At 34.0% G+C, this 21,238-nt stretch overlaps 1 protein-coding gene across 5 annotated transcripts in view; it reads left to right on the plus strand.

Moving 5' to 3' along the window:
* The window catches only part of LOC145248890 (beta-1,3-galactosyl-O-glycosyl-glycoprotein beta-1,6-N-acetylglucosaminyltransferase-like), a 207,426-nt gene that overhangs the window by 125,463 nt on the left and 60,725 nt on the right, over positions 1-21,238 (plus strand). Inside the window, exon 1 of one of the 5 annotated variants that reach the window (XM_080110660.1) lies at positions 4,066-4,397. The exons of the other annotated variants lie outside the window; for them this stretch is intronic. The gene's annotated coding sequence lies outside the window, so the exon portion shown is untranslated. Of the gene's footprint in view, positions 1-4,065; positions 4,398-21,238 lie in introns of those variants that run through there. 5 annotated transcript variants of the gene reach the window in all.

Raw genomic sequence — 21,238 nt, forward strand, 5'->3', positions numbered from 1 at the left:
ATAGTATCGTAGTAATCGTTAGTATTGGAGATTTGATAAACGTGTCTTACTTAAGGGGGCGGTTCATCAGGAATTTGTTTGTATTGGACTTCACCTGTGTAGATATCAGTATTTATAATATACATTCCTATGTATTTCGACTCTTAACCAAAGCGTGGATTTTTCTCCGACCTAAAAGTCCTTATAACAGTTCCATTCTTCTATCATTCTGCATGGATAATACAGTGGCATAGAAATGCCGTAAGGCCCCACTAATGTCGGGGGTTTACGGAGCGATATTATGACAGACTATCCCAACAACACTGATGTCAATCCAAAAGGCTTTGTAAATTTTGCTTTCTCCCTGCTTCCTTTATTTTCCCCGCCAGACATTTTTCTTCACATTCCTCCTTTCATTCGTTATCGACTACTATGTGATCTTTTTTTTTTTTTCCTGGTGGTGCCTTTCAGAGTGAGAGAGGGGGAGGAGAAAAGAAGAGAGAGTTCATGAAAGAGGGAAGGGGGTTCTCGCTGACGGTGCGTTGCCCGCGGTTTCATCCGGGTCAAGTGTGGAGAGAGGTCGACATTGGCTACAAAATGTTTACGATTTATGTGCAAGGGGAGGGGGGTCGCTGTTCGTGTTAATTCCTTTTTTTTTTTTTTAATTTCGCTGCTTTTATTTCGGCCTGTACTATTAATATATATATATATATATATATATATATATATATATATATATATATATATATATATATATATATAGTGTTTCATTCTTTCGGGAATCTTCAGTGCAGGACTGCAGGGTGTCACGATTAACACCAGTCGACAGATTCGAATACGGCAACACGATCCATCTCTGATTTGATTAGCAAAGACAGTAACCAATCGGCTACCATTAACCGCGAGAAAAAACATTGAATGTTTAAACATTTAATTTTTCAATGTTTTTTACGTCAGTCACAGTGATCTAACGTTATACAATAATCTATGCATATATATATATATAATTAAGTGAAATTTTTAAATACTTTCAGATTACTGTTTATATAATACTGTAAAATTAAAGTCCATATAAATATTAATACCAATATTTATGAGACAATCCCAATCAGATAATCATGAATTAACAAAAAAAAAAAAAAAAATTTTTAATATCTTGTCGAATATTAAATTTGTCGTATTTTTTTTAAATTTATTCAGTTGACATTTTCATTTATATATATACTAGCAGAGTGACTCAACGTTTCTCGAGATGGAATGATGACCTATGAATGTTTTCGACTCCCTGTTTTTATTGTCGTCGAAATCGGTGAAATCGACCATTTTTCAGTCAAATCGATTAGTTGCCTGCTTTAATTGGGGATGCATCGCAGTGCACTGGAAGGTATATCACATGCCTCTCGTAGTGACTTATTTCAGTAAATATCCTAGTCTAAATTTAAAAAACAAAAATTTTATTACATTTTCAGCCCAAACAAGGCACATTGCTACTTTGATGTAGGGGGCTACTATCAGGACCATAAGCGACAGGGGTACTATGTAGGGAGTTGGGTAGCAATTATGTCGGTTCACGTTACACTTGAACTTCTGCATGTCAGTACAGTTGGGAAAGCAGGGACCCGGAAGGGAATTCCAAAAGTCTAGCGGTTCTGGGGAAGAAACTACTGGAATAGAAAGCTCTCTTACATCTAGGGATCTCTATTGTGAAGGGGTGGAATTTAGCTGCTTGTCAGGTTTGCGGGGGTATTTACATCGAGGGGGTACAAGTGCTTGCAGTTCGTCAGAGCATTCGCCGTTAAAGTACTTGTAGAACAGGCAGAGGAATGCAACATTTCGTCGATGTGACAGAGGCTGAAGCTTAGATGACTGTTTAGGACCTATCAGGTTGGCAACTCTCTTTTGAACCTTGTCTAGGAGCTAGAGACTAGTAGCAGATGCATCAGCCCAAATATGACAGCAATATTCCATACATGGGCGAATGGTGGCCTTATGTACAGGATACTTTCAGGCGTTACTAGCTTTCTATCACGGTAGAGAGAGCCTACCTTCTTCTCAGCGGTCCTGGCAATACTCTCAATGTAATTGTTCCAACTCATGTTTCCTGTGAACGTTAGACCGAGAAGTTTAAAAGATATGCTTTCAGATAAAGAGTCGTTGGCCATTGCTATTTGTGGTAGAGAAGGTTTCTTACAATTATTGAAGGAAACAAGTTCAGTTTTGGCAGCATTGAATGAGACCATCAATTTTTGTCCCCATTCCACTGCAGATCGGAAGTCATCCTCTAGTGTTTCTGCCATTTCTTTAGATATGTGTTCATTTGTTTTCTTGTCGTGTCTGTTATAGAGCGTGGTACCATCAGCATATATACCCATCTGACAGACAATTTTGTCAGGGAGGTCATTTATGAATATTAGGAATAATAGAGGTTCAAGGATAGACCCTTGAGGTACTCCCGCATTTATATCATATTGTTTAGATGTACGACCGTCGAGGACAACCTGGAGTTTTCGCTTATTTAAGAAGGATTTAATTATGTTAAGTATTCTTCCAGTGATACCGTATGATCTGATTTTTCTGAGAAACTAGCGTACCTACTGCTGATTTTATTAAAAAAAATTTAAGTCAAATATTATACTTCAATTGTGCTATAAATAGGAACACTCATTTCGAACGTGTCCCGTCATATCAAAGAACCTATTGCTGATTTTATATGCCTGGCCTTACTGCTTGTGCGGTGATAGTGACTTCAATTTAAGTTTAAAATGAAAGAGTCAAGTATCGGGGTTCAAATGTTCTTTAAATAGAAGCCTAGAGTTGATTTTGTATGTCGAGCATTTCGGTTTGTGTGGTAATTAAACTTCTTAAATGTACTTGTGGCGTTAGGCTGTGTATGGTGCTCGCAAGGTTAGCGTGTCGCAGTGGCGTCTTCGTTTCGAGTATAAAATTCCTACTCGTGAGACGTCAGCTAGGGTTATAGCTGGTTTGATACCATGTCTTTCGTTCGGTATGAGGTAGGTTCATTCCACTGTCAGATCTATGCCGTGGGTTGCTTGGTGTGTGCAAGTTAATAGGCATTCTTGTGTGTTTGGCGCGTTTGCTCAGTTGGTAGCGTGCTCGCCTCGCATGCAAGAGGCTCGGGTTTCAAATCCCGAGTTTGGATGTGTTAACTGATGATCCAAAATGAGGGCGAAACTTGAGTCTTGAACTTCCGGTTTGTTGGCTTTCTCGGCTCTTGTGAACTGCGACGTTGTCTGGCTATGGAAATAATATATATATATATATATATATATATATATATATATACATATATATATATTGTGTGTGTATTAGTGTTGGGACGATTAACTGGACTCAGATTCGGGAATTGAAACAAAAACGGAATCAGTAATATTAATGTTTATTTTCCGATGCCAAAAAATGATTCTTAAGTTGCTTTTTTTGGTGTGTGTGTGGGGGGGGTTGTTTAAAACTTCTTTTTCCATTGCCAATACTTAAGATAAAATGATAAATATTTATTGGTTTTAAACTGCCAATATATATATATATATATATATATATATATATATATATATATATATATATATTACTGCCAATAATATATATATATATATATATTTTTCATTTAACTTTCATTTTATATATATATATATATATATATATATATATATATATATATATATATATGACTACCTCATTAAATCATATAAATTAATATACGAAAATATAATTTTAGGCTTACAATACATAGATAGAGCTTGGTAGTAAGTTATGAAAATGAATATGCCAATTCCGCGTTTCATTTTCTAAGTCTGACGAATTCTCACGAGAATGAAACGTTGAATATTCTGTGTAGCTTAATTGCCATATATATTTTCACCTCTCTCTATATATATATATATGTATATATATATATATATATATATATATATATATATAGAGAGAGAGAGAGATAGAAAGATAGATAGATAGATAGATAGATAGATAGATATTGTGTGTGTGTGTGTGTGTGTGTGTGTGTGTGTGTGTGTGTGTGTGTGTGTGTGTGTGTGTGTGTGTGTGGTTTGTTAGTTAAGTGGTAGGCACAAACACGCGCGCAGCACCACACCCCCATCACACTTAGAACCAGGGCTAGTACTTACTAGCTCTTATCAACGTTGGTCTCAGAAACAGCTCATTTCCTCTGTTTATGCGACAAGTGACACGAAAAAGAAATGCATGTGTAACGAAGGCCGCTAACCTTTGTATACGAAGGTCTTCCTCGTTTGTATATGCGTATCAATGAAGATTGAAAATATAAGTTCGTCCTCCTTACTGAAATGAAAGCTTGCAATCATTGGACAAGAACGAAAGTAGTCGACAAGTTGCAAAAAGATCCGTTGTTGTCATCGCGAGGTTTTACGTTAAAACCCAAGTTTTATGTAAGTTTGACCAAAGCACTTTTTTAAATACATTGTTATCGTAGCATCTCTCTCTCTCTCTCTCTCTCTCTCTCTCTCTCTCTCTCTCTCTAAATAAATAAATAAATAAATAAATAAATAAATTCCAAAAATTCATGATGTTGACCATCTTATAATTTATTCCTTTAATTCAGATGGTCAAAATCATGAATTTTGGAATATTACTTTTTGTCATTTATTCTCTATATTGCTCTGTAATTACATTGAGCTTCTTAAATAAGGATTGATGTATATCATAAGAAAATATATTTCTACAGATCTTTGACTTACTTGTTGTTTCATCAAATACTTTTTCATGCATAATCCGATCCCGCATTTTGCTAATTCCTACCCTCTGATGAGAAGGAAAGTATTTCTTCGAAACTCCGCGGATTAAGGACTATCCACTTATCTAGTGTTTCGTTTTCAGATTAAATACGTTTTTAACTCATTTCAAAGTGTTTTTTAACATGTTTTATTAACTGTTTGCTCGTATATATATATATATATATATATATATATATATATATATATATATATATATATATATATTATGCTTTGATAATTATTATTCTTTTGCACCTACGTTAGTGCTTTATCCTTATGCAATCACCGGTGTAAGGGGTGATAATTCCTGTCGATCGCAAGATTCTAACTCGGCCACGAAGCCACCTTTAACTCTGTTTACTCAGCCTTTACATCCGGGTTACCAAACAGTTGAAGGGAAGTAACAACTAATAAATGCACAATTCTTACGTTTCTGTGTAATATCACTTTTGAAGAATTCTAATATAAACAAAACGGTATAAAACAGAACATACTAAAAGCATGTACGTTTTTAGCGTCCCAAATTTTTAAAACAATTTTGGTTGTATTTTCATTGCATGTTGGTATCGTTTTTAAACAAACCAAAAAAAAAAAACGAAACAAATATGTTTTTTTTTAACGTAAAAAAAAAAAAAAATGAAACACAAAAAGCTATTTGATCAATTTACATATTTAAAAAAAAAAAAAAATATTTGCTATTTTTACTACCGAAACCAGCGGACTTTGCCTCCTAAAAAGAAATCAAAATCTACTTTTTTGGCTAATATGTTTCAACGGCCTTTAAAGATAATATAAAAAATAAATTTGTTTTTAAATAATAAAAAATTTAACATTTATAGCGGGGGATCACTTTCTTATATAAATTCCACGTAAAATGGACGCACACTTCTTGGCCACCTAGCGGAAAACGAGACATGTAATCCTTAGCATTTTTTCGGTACGAGTGCACCTATTGATCCGTGCTGAAATAATAACGTTATTATTTAAAAAGCCATTCTTAACGTGGGGATGGGGGTGTTTTGTACCTATTCTATACTTTAACCTTACAATTGAATAAAAAAACATATCATAAAACTTTAATTAAACTTGGAAATACGATTTAAAAAATAGCGTGGGTTAGTAAGTGCACTAGTACCTTTTTTTCAAGTTAGGTGACAGGGAACATGTATGTGAGGGGGGAGCACAAGTTCCAAACATTTTTAAAATACATAGAAATACTTTTACATGTATGTAGCGGCGGGTACTTTTAATTTTTTTTTTTTTTTAAAGCTTTGCTCCAAAAAGGTTTCGCCGTTAAATATTATCTAATGAATGAATTATTATTTCCTGATAAAAAAAAATAAAACTAGGGTGTGCCTGTAAAATGCACAATCACTCTTATTTTTTTTTCTTTTCGTCTCTTTTCAGTTTTTTAAACAGATTACACACCTCTTATGTAAAAGATATTTCATTTAATCTAAAGGCAATGATGTTGACCTTTATTACCCAACTAGCAGGACCCGTAAACCGGCGTTGCCCGGTGGTAGAATGCATTCCCCTCCCCTCGCGTAAAAATTTAAAATACGACTGTTGTTTTCGTCGTTTGCCAACCCCCAACCTCCTCATGTTAAAAATAGTTTTCGGAATAGACACCCTATTTTGTGCCTGTTGTGTGAGGTTGCCACAGAATTTGTACAAAAAAATCCGGCATACGAGTAGATTCCAAGTTCTGAATAAATGTTAGTTTCTAAAACGTGGGGATCACTTTTCTATAATAATATAATGCGAAATGAGAACCCTCTTTATGGCCCGTCTAATCGATTAATAATGTCTAGTAGCCCACCCCCGCCCCTAACAACTGGGTGCGCAGTTTACGTGAAATTGTGTTCATTTTACCCCCTCCCCAAAAGAAAAGGTGGCCATAAAGTGGGTGCTCACTGCACTTTAATTCATTATATACAAATGAACCCTATACTTTTTTTAAACTTACCTTTTTTAATATTTTTGAAACTACTTCTTTGCCGGAATGTTAAACGCTATTTTCGTTTTAAGCACCCCCGAAAACCTTTTTTGAAATAAACATTTCTTCATATATTTAAAACTACTCGTTTGCCGGAATGTTAACCGTAATTTTTGTTTTCAGCAGCCCGGAAAACCTATAAAAGGGGTCATTTTAAAGGTTTGATCGAAGGTGAAAAGAATCTTCATATTTACCATTTTTTTTAATATTATTATTTGTTAAGTTTTGCGACGCCGTTATAATATAAACAAACTCGTAAACTAAAAAAATCGAATTGTCAACGCGTAAATAAAATGAGGCGAAATGTTTTTCTAAAGTGTCTCTAATAACCGTTTGGTAAAAACGAATTACTGTCTCGTTGTCTTTATTACTAAAATAATATATAATTAATAATGATTTTTCACTGTAACTTTATCCTTTATATATATATATATAATGAACTCATTTTCCTCTCTGATTTTAACCTTAATAGGATTAAAAATCAAGACATTTCATGCAAATGTAATATGCACAAACTGCAACATGATATCCGAGGTGTGTTATGGGCCTATTAGCTCTAATCGTAGATTTTTATATTTTTTCTGGTGAGAGTTCACTGCCAAAATCGGTTTACATCAATGGAAGTGGTCAAATCTTTTCTCTCTAATAAATTCCTCCTTCCCCCGCCACCACTTTACAGCGTTGCGGGATCGTTCACAAGAGACAGTTACGAAAGAACACCGGTTTGTTTGTTTTTTTACTTCGTAGTTGCTTAAAAAACCTGGAATCGACTTAACCGAATCGTAGGGTTAATTATGCCATTTTTGTTTTGTTTTGTTTTGATTTTTCGCTTTCAGCTGTTTTTTTTTTTTTTTTCAGTTTTTCTCCTTGATTTTTCCTTTTTGTTTTTCCGATTACTTTTTTAAAGAAGTTTTACGTTTGTTCGTTGCTTTTTGGGGGGGGGGCTGTTTTCGCCGATTTTGTACAGAAGTTTACCATCGGTTTCTTTTTTTTTCGTTTTTTTTTCTTATTTAAACAGGGTTACTACTTCTCTTATTCTTTACTTTAACCCCCCTTTACACACACACACCTCCAAACAACCTGGCAACGCCGGGTACTCCCGCTGGTTACTGAAATAAAATATAATAATTATTTGTCGCTGTAAATGAAGTAAACAACAAGGAAAATATGAAACTCTAATTTTTGTTTGGTGAAACAAGACAAAAAAAATAATCAATAAATCAAGTAATTTCTTTCATAGTGATGTTACTAAAATGATTCGCACTACATGAAAATTGAATAATTTAAATGTAGTACAAATCAATTTTTTTTTTTTTTTTTTTTTGAGATTCCGAATTTTGTAATCGGGGTATTTAATAAGTAACGATTTTAATCAGGGAAGCCATGTTCGTGGTAATCTCTGGAGTGTTCGTTTTGAATGATGTTTCGTTAATTCCGGAATGTCCGAATATGTTGAGCGGAACCAATGAGATTTTGAGGGATGAGAAGAAGAAGAAATCATTATTTGTGCAGGGGTAAAGCGTTAACAGTAGGCGATAAGCATTAATTCACTAATCAGTTAACCCAGGAAAGTAGAAAAAAGTATAAATACACGCGGTGTAGAATTGTGTTGTAAGAGGTCTTGGCTAAAACGGTGTAAAATTTGAGCTACTTCCTCAGTAGGTTATGACGATGATTAAGATGGCGCTCATAGGTATAAATGTAATGTTTTAATATTAGTGAATAATGTGTCTGTAATGGAATGCTATAGTTACATGAGGTAATGGCTAATAGCATAAACATAATAAATTTTCATATGCTATCTGTCGGTGTAAACCTACGGTATTTTGGTTTAGAGGGGGAAAACTGCGGCGCTTTTATTATATACAATATATAATTCCTATTGTTTTCATTTGTCGCTATGTTTGTTTTCGCGCGCATTAAATTTACATTAATTAATTACATTAATTCTGTATATTCATTATTCCATAGCAAGCTATAACATATACTGACTGAACGCGTCTTGGATTGTCTAGTATATATATGTTATAAGTAGAGAGAGAGAAGCAAAAGAAATAGATCTATTATCTGGAACATTTTTTTATTCTTCTGAAAACACAGAAAAGATGGTTCATTCAGCGATTGCAGGAGATTAAATAACTTATTGACAAAGTAATTTATCAACGAACGACTAAAAATTAGCTTTATAAAAAACTTTTATATAATTTTCTAGGTTAAAAAACTTCCAAGAATATATATATATACGTTTGTGTATATACACACACACACACACACACACACACACACACACACACATATATATATAATGATGTGTGTATGTGTATATATATATATATATATATATATATATATATATATATAGTGATAACTTTCAATAGATTGTACTAATTATTAAATTATAAACATTTATTGGTTTTAAACTACCAGCGAAACCTGTTTTATAGATCATTATAATGAACTTTGATAAAATTGGCACGGAAAAATAGCACAGGTAAATTAAGGACGACGTGATTAATAAGAAAACCTGGCACAGGTGAAAATATAAATGAAACTCTCACGTACTTATCGAAATTTTGAATGCAATACATATATATATATATATATATATATATATATATATATACATATATATGTGTGTGCGTGTGTATATATCTATAATATAAAGCTGAACGTGTGTGTGTGTGTGTGTGTGTGTGTGTGTGTGTGTGTGTGTGTGTGTGTGTGTGTGTGTGTGTGTGTGTGTGTGGTCACGAATAGGCTCCTATATAGTTGACTATTTTAAAAAACCGATTGCATATAATGATAGAAGATGTATCGAGGATCAGAAATGGGTATGTTTGATCTAGCAGAACAGTGGTTCATGAAGATTGTGGGGTCTGCGTTCGCGCCTGACCCCCAAAATATGGAAACAAAAAAAAACGATATAGATGTACATAAGAATACTTTCATAAGTATGTTTCAACTTAAATAGGGATGGTATAATGAAATTTTGGGGTCTGCGTTCGCGCCTGTACTCCATGGAAATATGGCACAAACTTTAACAAAGACTTTTCATATCTATTTGCGTAAGTATACTTTGATAATTATGTTTCAGTTTGAAGAAATATAGTATAATGAAATTATTGGGTTTCGTTCGCGCCTGACCTCTATAGAATGTAAATATGTCACAAAATTTAACAAGTTTTTTTTAAAATGGGTGAAGGTTCACAATAACACCTTAACTTTAATCTTAATTAACGCTAACTTTTATCTATTTTTTTAGTTGAATCATATTGTATCGAATAAATTCACCTCATAAATTCACGTTCTTATTAAAATGAAAGCCAAAAAAAAGTCGGAACTTTAGACAATTCTCGACACAAATTTTGCATAACTCTGTTTTTTTCCTTCTGCACTTGAACGTGGCACTCTTTCGAAAATAGATACATAATAGAAAGTAAGAACGTTACTTGTTATCGTGTCAAAAGAAGGAAAAAATCCTGCTCACGTGATTACGTGTCTTTTTAAAAACATTTTCATAACCTTTTTATTTTTATTTATATATCTGTTTAAGCTTTTTTGTCAGTCTACTAGAAGGAATTCAGTTGATTACAACCCTTTCTGCGTGTTCTTTACATTACAATAGTACAACCCTGAATCCGACGGCGCAATACTACACCGTTCAATACTGTAAAACTGAAACGAAGCTGTTTTGCTTGATAAGGGCGCCATTTTCTTCTTATTCATATTTATATCCATTCTTTGCTTTAAAAAAAACTAAAGTAGTTACGTGTTTACTTTTTTAATATCCCACTTTGCTGTTTCGGATTATTTTACTAAACTAAGTAAAGTTTCATTATTTTTTAAAACTGTTTTTGTTACTTTGTTTTTCGATATTTCGTCGGTATTATTTAGTAAGAGTGTTTAGCAAAAAAGCCAACAAACGACTACCCGAAAAAATAAATATACAAGAAATAAATGTTACCATAGTCAATAAAAGTTCAGTTGATGTTTTTTTTTGCTTTGAAATAGTTTTTAATGCTCTTTACCTGAAATAATTTCAGCGAACCGAAATTAAAACGAAATTTGAGGCTATAACTACTTAAATAAGTTTTTATATAAACTACACATGCCATAATCGAATATTCCTCAAGCACAAAATAACGGAAAACATTAAAATATGCTTATAAATATTCCTTACGTTGACGGAACTCTCTTAAATTGTTAACACAGAATGCCAAGTGCCCCTCCTTCAAATTGAAAACGGGTCTCTCCATTTCAAAGTCGCTGCCATTTTGATTTTTTTTAAAACCCGGTTCGTGAATTAAAAAAAAATATTTTCTACAAACTACTTAAAAATACAAACCAATGAACTTTTATATCATAAAAGTAACTTTTATTAACTATGGTAACATTTATTTCTTGTATATTTATATTATTAGAGGTCATCTCATCAGCATCAGATAAGGCCAGACTATTTGCCAAGAACTTTGCAGCTAATTCTACCCTATGTGACAATGACCATCAACTCCCTGTATTTCCTTCTATAACAGACAACACTGTATGCAACATACAAATATCCGTGCGTGAGGTCGCCAAGCTAATCCAGAACCTTGATTCCAGTAAAGCAACTGGCCCTGACGGCATTCCAGTTATAGTGCTGAAAAAGCTCCAACCAGAACTTGCCGCCATACTTACAAAACTGTTTAAGCGTTGCCTTAAGGAGAAGTGCTTTCCAACACCCTGGAAAACCTCATCAGTGTGCCCTGTATTTAAGAATTCAGGTGAAAAGTCATCTCCCTCCCAGTACAGACCAATAAGTCTCCTCTGTGTCATGAGTAAGTTGTTGGAATCCATATTAAATAAAGAAGTGGTCAACCACCTCAACAGAGACAACCTTCTTAGTGACATGCAATATGGCTTCCGCTCTGCAAGATCTACAGCAGATGTGCTAACGGTTATATCGCATAGGATTAGTGAATCTCTTGACAAGGGTTTCCTTTTCAGGGCAATTGCTCTTGACATATCGAAGGCCTTCGATAAGGTATGGTATAAGGGCCTACTTCCCAAGATTTCGAGCTACGGTATTACTGGAAATGTTTTCTCAATCATTAAATCATTTCTCTCTGATAGGTTCATAAGAGTAGTGGTTGATGGGCAGAAATCAGAGGCCCACGGTAATGCTGGAGTCCCTCAGGGGTCCATCCTGGGTCCAACTCTCTTCCTGATCTACATCAATGATCTCCCAAAACACATACTTAAATCATTCGTTGACATCTATGCTGATGACACGACCATCTATGGCAACACCTCAAAGGCCGTAAATGACAAATTCTCTCTAATTCTCTCTCCTCTGATTTTGAGCACGTGGTATAATGGGGGTAGAGGTGGCTGGTCACTTTTAATTCATCCAAAACCAAGCTGCTATCTTTACATCATCACCGCTCTGATCCCCATCTGGCATCAATTGAAATGGATGGCTCTCATCTTGGGGAGGCCCCATGTTTTGACAAGCTTCTGGGTTTGACCTTTACTCCTGATCTGAAATGGAACACGTACATCAAATCTGTTGCCAGGGACGCTGGGAAAATGGTGAGATCCTTCTACCGCTCCAGAAGATATCTCATTACTGATGCAATTCTCTATCTGTATAAAAGCCAAGTACGTCCAAGGATAGAGTACTGCTGCCACATCTGGGCAGGAGCTGCTAAAAACAGCCTATCCTGCCTTGACAGAGTACAAAATAGACTTCGTGGTTTAGTGGGGGATGCCCTTTTCTCTTCCCTGCAGCCTCTCTCCCACAGAAGAGACGTTGCGAGTCTGTCTTTGTTTTATCGTTATTTCCATGGCAGGTGCTCGTCTGAGGTCCAATCCCTCGTCTCCCCTCGCCAATCTTTCACGAGAAACACCCGTCTGGCTGAAACTACTGTCAATAATTTTCCCCATTCCTTATCTGTGCCTCAATCCAAACGTAGATTCTACGAGCAAAGCTTCTTTCTTAGAACTGCACGCCAGTGGAACTCTCTGCCGCTTGCCTGTTTCCCACCTGACTACAACTTAGACATCTTCAAGTCCAACATAAACAAACCCCTGACAAATCGCCCCCTTAAGTAAGACACTCTATCAAACCCCCTAATACTAATGATAACTACAATACTATCTTATTGATTACTGTACACGCAATAACCCTTATCCCTGAGTGGCCTTCGGGCCTTGATAAGTGGTGACCCCCATGTAAAAAAAAAATTATATATACAACATTTTCTCTTTGTAAGGAAACATCATTTTGTTGGTCATTCTTGGCTACAAATGGAAACAAAGTTGATATAAAAAAATATATTTTCGCGAAAATTATCTTTACTTTCATCATATTTTGCTTAGGGTAAAATTTTTGAGTATCAAAACCTATCTCTTTACAACCCCTCCTTTTCATAACCTATCATACTTTCATCAATCACAGTCCATTTTCTGTAGGCTGTTTCTGAACCCAGTCAACGACGGGTACTTCTGCTAGTATATATATATGACAACTTAATTTTATCACATAAATTAATATATGAAAATATAATTTTATGCGTAAATTCTCAGTATTTACTTTAGCAGTGCTCAATACATAGTTAGAACTAGGTAAGAAAGATCAATCTGTTAATCTTTATATACTGATTTAAAATTAGATATTTATTTGTTAACATACAAAATAATCAACATCAGTGATAGTGTTGGTTTCAATAGCAACTATATATCTATATAATTATAAAACTCAAATGACCTTGTAACGAATGATGTAACCCACTTTCCGGTTTACGACATCCGGTTGCGCATGCGCGCATAAACATTAACCCATAACAACGTAAACAAATAAACACAAATCGCTTCTTTTGCAGATTTTGACCTGCGCACTGAAATATTAACGTTATTATTTCGAAATTATTATTCAGCATCGGAAGAATGGATGTTTTGCAATTATTCTTTATTACAACTATACTATCGCTATTTCTTACAACTAAACAATTTAACCCGTTGACAAAGATAAGAACAATTGTAGTAAAGCCAAGACTACTACTAATAATACTACTACTACTACCACTACTACTACTCTCTATCCGTCCCTTTTCCTTCCTTCCTTCTTTTTTTATTTTTTGTTTACATTTTTAGATACATAATAGTTGTGTGAGAACGGTGAATTTGTTGACACATTTACTAATCTGTTTCAATATTAGTTTTATTTTATTTTATTTATTTAGGGTTTATTTTTTGCTTCAGGTTTTATTAATTATTTCATTTATTTATTTATTTATTTATTTGTAGATTTTAAGTTTCTTTAACTTGATTGAAGGATTCCAATATGGGTTTTTCATTCTTATATTTCTCATCGGTAGGTTCATGTGCGTTTTTGCTGCTAAATGACTTTCGTCGGCGTTCGATTCGTAGGAAAATCATGTTTATTTTTCGATAGAGAGAGAGGGAGAGAAGCAAAAGAAATAGATACATTATCTGGAACATTTTTTTTCCTTTATTTAGGTGAGATGGTGTTTGATCAAGTCTGTTGGGTCGCCATGATTTAATATGTTGTTGTTGTTGTTGTTGTTGTTGTTTTTTTTGTTTTGTTTTTTTCATATAAAAATGCATGTTATCTGTGAATTTGTTATGACTATTTTCTTTTATACCGGCTTCCGGTTTTGCTCGGGAAAGTAGATTAACACAAGGTTTAAAAAAAAAAACAGATCCTCAGAAATATGTCATTTTTGTCGATTGTATTTATTATTAATTATTAGTAATAGTATTTTCAAAAATATTATAGTTAAGAAGTTTTAAAAGAAACTAAGTCGTCAAAAATTTATTGAAAATAAGAAAATGCACTTATGAGTTCTTTGTACCTTACAGTGGTGCAATAATAACATCATTATTTCGAAAATAATTGTGAAAATGTAGAGGTAGACTTAGTTTAGTATTATATATATTACTAAACTTTTTAGCAGTTCAAAACGGGCAAATTTTTTTTTTTTCTTTTTTTTTACATTTTCACCCCAAACAAGGCACTTTGCTACTTTAGTGTAGGGGGCTACTATCAGGGGTAACAACTACTGGGGTACTATGTGGGGAGTTGGCCAGCAAGATGTCGGTCCACGTTACACTTGAACTTCTGCAAGTCAGTACAGTTGGGGAAGCAGGGACCTGGAATAGAATTCCAAAGTCTAGCGGTTCTGGGGAAGAAACTACTGGAGTAGAAAGATCTTTTACATCTAGGGATCTCTACAGTGTGGGGTGGGATTTAGCAGCCTGTCGGGTTTGTCGAGGGTGTTCACGTCGTGGGGGCAAAAGTGCTTGCAGTTCGTCAGAGCATTCACCACTAAAATAAAAACGGGCAGAGGGATGCAACATTTCGACGATGGGACAGAGGCTGAAGCTTAGATGTCAGTTGAGGGCCTACCAGATTGGCGACTCTCTTTTGAACCTTGTCGAGGAGCGAGAGACTAGTAGCAGATGCACTAGCCCAAATATGACAGCAATACTCCATACATGGGCGAATGGTGGCCTTATAGAGGTACAGGATACTTTCGGGCGTTAATAGTTTTCTAGCACGGTAGAAAGAGCCCACCTTCCTTGCAGCGGCCCTGGCAATGCTTTCAATGTAATTGTTCTAACTCATGTTTCCTGTGAACGTTAGGCCAAGCAGTCTGAAAGATGTGCTCTCAGATAAAGAGTCCGTGGCTATTACTATAGGTGGTAGAGATAGTCCGTTGACTAAGAATAAGTGCTTAATGCCGAATTGCTAGTTGAAAATGGTTATACTTATGCTCACTTTTGCATTAACTACCCATTTATATTAACTAACTCAGCATCGACACCATAATACTTATGTCACTGCACCTTATCATAATAACAATCCATACAAAATTTTAACCATATTTGCCTGAGAGTGTCCGAGAAAACTTCAGGAGTTAATGTGGTACTGTGGAGACGAATTATAATATAGATGTTCACAATGTGGAATGGTTAACCTACTCAAACAAGACTGATAACGGGGGAAGGTTCTGTCACGATTTCTCCATTGCTTATAACCTCACTCAGATTGTTCATGAACCCACCCGTGTCCCCGACACTGGCGGCCAGTATGCAATTCTTCTAGACCTCTTTCTCACAACTTGCCCTGAGCTATGTCCATCTTCCGTTCTGTCTCTACTGGGATCTTCCGATCACTCTGTTGTATCAGTTAAGATAAAAACGAAATGTAATAGGCACTGAGACGTACCTCTCCATCGTACAGTATATCGATAGTCTATGGCTGACTGGGATAGCTTCCGCATATTTATATCAGATCTACATCTGCGTCCCATGTTTACAAAAGGATGTGTCCTCTATAGTATCAGACCTGGTGGAATGGTTGCTTGTAGGTATAGACCGTTTCATACTCTCGAAAAAGTTCCAGCAAAAACCTAACAGCCAGCCATGGTTCTCTCCAGAATGTGCTGCTGTCACTGTACACAGAAATCACTTTTTCCATTGGCTCCAACGTAATAGATGTACTGAGACTAAAGTCGCTTTCAGTTCTCTCTCATTCTCACTCCTCTGATCTTGAGCACGTGGTACAATGGGGAAAGAGGTGGCTGGTTACTTTTAATGCATTTAAAACCCAGCTTCTATTTCTACATCATCAACGCTCTGATGCCAATCTGGCATCAATTGAAATGAACGGCTCTCGTTTTGGGGAGGCTCCATGTTTTGATAAGCTTCTGGGCTTGACTTTTACTCTCGACCTGAAATGGAACACGTATATCAAATCCATTGCGAAGGTCGCTGGAAAAATGATGGGATACTTCTAGCGCTCCAATAGATATCTCATTCCTGATGCAATTCTCTGCCTATATAAAAGCCAGGTACGGCCAACGATAGAGTACTGTTGCCACATCTGGGCAGGAGCTGCTAGAAGCAGTTTATTCTGTCTTGAAAGAGTTCAAAATAAACTTCGTAACTTAGTAGGGGATGCCCTTTTTTCTTCCCTACAACCTTTTTCCCACAGAAGAGACGTTGCGAGCCTGTCTCTAGTTTATATGTGAAACTCTCTTCCGATTGTCTGCTTTCCAACTAACAACAATCTTCAAGTCCAATGTAAACAAGTTCTTGTTGGACCGCAACCCTAAGTAATCCAATTTACAAAATTTCCACTACTTATGTTTCCTACGCTATAATCACATTGACTAATGTATACCCATTAACCTCTTATCCTCGAGTGGCCTCCGGACCTTTATAAGCGGTGATTACTGTTTAAAACATTATGATATTGTGGTGACAAATTATAATATAGATTCTGTAAATATAATATTGTGGTGACTAAATATAAAATATATTATATAAATGTGATATTGTGGTGACAAATTTTAATATAGATTCTGTAAATACGATATTTTGGTGACTACTTATAAAATAGATGCTGTAAATGTGATATTGTGGTTACTATTAAAATATAGATTCGATATGTAAACTGAAGACGTACCAAGTTAATACTTGAGTTTGTGCTAATAAATTGAGATGAAGAAATGATTGCAATACTTGATTTTGTTTAAACAAAATCGATCGCTACTCTCGCTGACGGTTGCGTCATGTTTCAATTAAATAAATAAATGAATCCGTATACTTCATTTGTAAAATGAATGTAATCGATTTATTGTTTTGTCATATCGTAAAAGAAACCGGTGGTTTAAAAGTAGATGACTGTATTTGTTTTAGGCATTTGTTTAGTTTTATTAAAAATCAATTTTAGCAGATCAGCTTTAAACAGAACGTAAGCGATTTACGGTTTTTGTTAGCTTTTTAACGGAACCGGTTATTTAGGTACGTAATTAATGTTAATGTAGTGTGTTTTACGAAAAAAACAAAATTATTACGTGATTTTTAGGAAGGGCGTATTTGATTTATTCTTATGCTACATGATTTAAATCTAACTAGTCGTTAAAAATGAAAGCTGTCGCCTAAATTTACTTATGGCATTTTTTGTTTATTTATTTAAAGAGAAAAACAATTTTAATACTTATTTTTATTTATTTATTTATTTATTTATTTTTTGGTTTCAAAAGAAAGAAAAGGGAAACAATCTTGATAGATTTTTTTTTAAATGATTGGATAGGCGTCCTGATGAGACGCCATTTTTTTCCATGTGAGTTGAGATGTTCGTTAATTCAATCTACTATTCTGATATGCGATTCCATGTATTATGAATGTGTAGGCGACACTGCTTAAATGATACTATTCCAATATTTTTCCCTGGGTTTATTCAGGGCACAGGCAGAATGTAATTGAAAGTTAGGGGGCATTTATTATTTAATTTTAAGATCTAACCAAATTTATAGGCATAGTATTAGTGAAATAATGAAATGATAACCGGTAACCTAATGAAAAGTACATCTACGAGGGAAATCACCCAATAATCTTCAGTTTCGTGGAAGGACTTAATTGCAGAATTAAGAAAGTCTTTTTGACCTACTTTTTAGTATATAAGAGAATCACTTTAGTAAGATTAAAAGTAATAATTTGTAAACAAGCTTTAGGGGTTGCTGTAAATAGTGAGTGTTAAATATTTTCATGGGACGTGGTCGGTTAATTTCCGATATTTGCTGAAGAATCATGGGGGAAAAAAACGACATTATTTTATCATGTAATTTTGACAATTCACTACATATTTTGTTGTGGTTTTCTTTAATTTTAGCACAGATTTGCGAACAGATTTCTTAAGAATAAACTCAAATTCAAAAATAAAATCCTAAATTGATTTGAAAATAAAAACATGTAGATTTAAAAGTCCAAAAGTGAAACCCTGCACAGGAAATTTGACGTTTCATTCATCGGTATGGTTCGGTTGGTATTTTCCAGTTGGTATGGTTCGGTTGGTATTTTCAGGTTGGTATGGTTCGATTGGTATTTTCCGGTTGGTACGGTTCGATTGGTATGATTCGGAAGTCCAACTTTTGTTTGAAAATCTAACCATTTTTTGTTTTATTTATTTATTTATTTGTTTGTTTGTTTGTTTGTGCGAAATCTGAATTTGAACCCGGCTACGAAGCAGTCTTTGACTCCATCAATAAGGAACTAACCACAGAGCTAACGTTAACTGCGTGAAATACAGTTGAAATTAATATTTATATAAATGTGTCTAGACGATTATATATATATATATATATATATATATATATATATATATATATATATATATATATATATATATATATATATATACTAGCAAAAGTACCCGTCGTTGACTGGGTTCAAAAACAGCCTACAGAAAATGGATTCTGATCTATGAAAGTATGATAAGTTATAAAAAGAAGGGTTGTAAAGAGATAGCTTCGAATTTGGGGGTATCAAAACCAAAGAAAAATATGATGAAAGTAAAAATAAAATAGATAAACCCAATAATATATTATACCATATCTCTTCACACCGAAACACTTATCACAATATTCTGTGGATTTATATTAAAAAACCTTTGTGACATATTTCCATTCTATGGAAGTCAGGCGCGAACGAACACCCCATAATTTTATTATACCATATTTCTTCAAACTGAAACATAATTATATATATATATATGTATATATATATATATATATATACTTGTTTATTGTTATATAAACATGCTCACATCCCGCTGCTACAAATAGCCACTTGTTTCAATCAAACAACAGATATCATCAGGCAGCGACTTGACTATTCAAAAATTCAATGAATAAACTTATTCATTGAACTTTTGAATAGTCAAGTCGCTGCCTGATGATATCTGTTGTTTGATTGAAACAAGTGGCTATTTGTAGCAGCGGGATGTGAGCATGTTTATATAACAATAAACAAGTATTATCAGCTCTTTTTATTGAGCACTATCTAACAACCTCGTTTAATTCATTAGTCCATTACTTTTGAATATAAAAAAACCCGAGTATATATATATATATATATATATATATATATATATATATATATATATATATATATATATATATATATATATATAGTAAGTCATAAAATGTATTCATAATTTTTATATTCCGCGTTTCATCCACTCTAGGATTCTTAAGGCTTATGCATGAAGAATCCTAGAGTGGATGAAAAATGCGGAATATTCAGTGTAGCTTAATCGCCATATACATTTTATAACTTGCTAACTAGCTCTACCTACGTATTGAGCACTTTTGAAGTAAATACTTAAAGTTGACGCGTAAATGTATACTTTCGTATATTAATTTTATGTGAGTAAATTAAGTACTTATATATATATATATAGTGGGTGCAATAAGTATCCGATACGAAGGAAAAAGTTGATTTATTTATAAATATATATGTGTGTGTGTGTGTGTGTGTGTGTGTGTGTGTGTGTGTGTGTGTGTGTGTGTGTGTGTGTGTACTCAGAAGAAAATAACAATTTCCGAAATTTTTATGCGTTATCAAAACAAAGCAAAAATTACATGGACAGATTCCATGTCAGATAACTCGATAAAATGTGAAATTATTTGTACGTCGAAGTACACATTATGCAATCCTGGAAAGCGACGAAATTATTTGGTGGAAATTTTGCATGGACCTTGCTGCGATAAGGTGCAACAAACAAAGTACTATGGTATTCGTTCAATGCGCGGTTAGAAGTTAATAGGAATAGTATTTAATGCAAAAGCGAGAACAAATTTAACCATATTTAACCGTCAATTTGGCATAAAGCACTTTTTTTTAAGTCAACGGGTCATAACTTCTGCCCATTTTTAACGTGCTAAATATAATGCCATAAAGCTAAAGCACAGTTTTAAATTAAGTTTTAATTTGTAATTTTGATTCAGTAATTTTATTCTTTTAAAATTTGTACCAAAAATTACACCTTCATTCTACATTGGTAAAATCGCGAGAACCAATACTTTCTATTAATATTAGTATAGAAAACTGACACAATTATATGCATGGAGATATATTAACATGAAAACACTCTATTAACTATGGAGCACTATTATATAATCCTGGTGGATATTCTCTGGATTCTTATTCTATGAATACATTCTTAACCTGTTCTATATTTGTGTGTGTGTGTTCCCGTCATGGCTTATATAATAAGCAGAAATATATAAACCACTAGCTAATTAGAATAATAGGAACAAAAAAAAACAAATAATAAAGAAGGTCATATTTAATAAAAAATGAATAACACACCTAGCACTAGAATTCACAATCACCCACACATAAAAACAAAAACTATTAACATATAAATAAATAAATAAATATATAAGTGTATTCTATTTACTGCTGAGATATTCACTGCGACATAGCTCCTAGTTACAATTTCCAGTCCATGCGGTTTTCAGAATTGAAACACCCGCATTTGACAAAGAGGAATTTCCTCGAAATATATTATGGAACACTGTCAGGCACAATAGATAACTGTGTAGTAGTTTGACTTTTCAAGTAAGATTTATCATTGATAAAATAATTAAATATATATATATATATATATATATATTTAATAAGCCTGAAGAGTCCTAGAGTG

The sequence above is a fragment of the Euprymna scolopes genome, chromosome 27 (assembly GCF_053919585.1).
Source record: "Euprymna scolopes isolate OS-2025 chromosome 27, ASM5391958v1, whole genome shotgun sequence".
NCBI lineage: Eukaryota > Metazoa > Mollusca > Cephalopoda > Sepiida > Sepiolidae > Euprymna > Euprymna scolopes.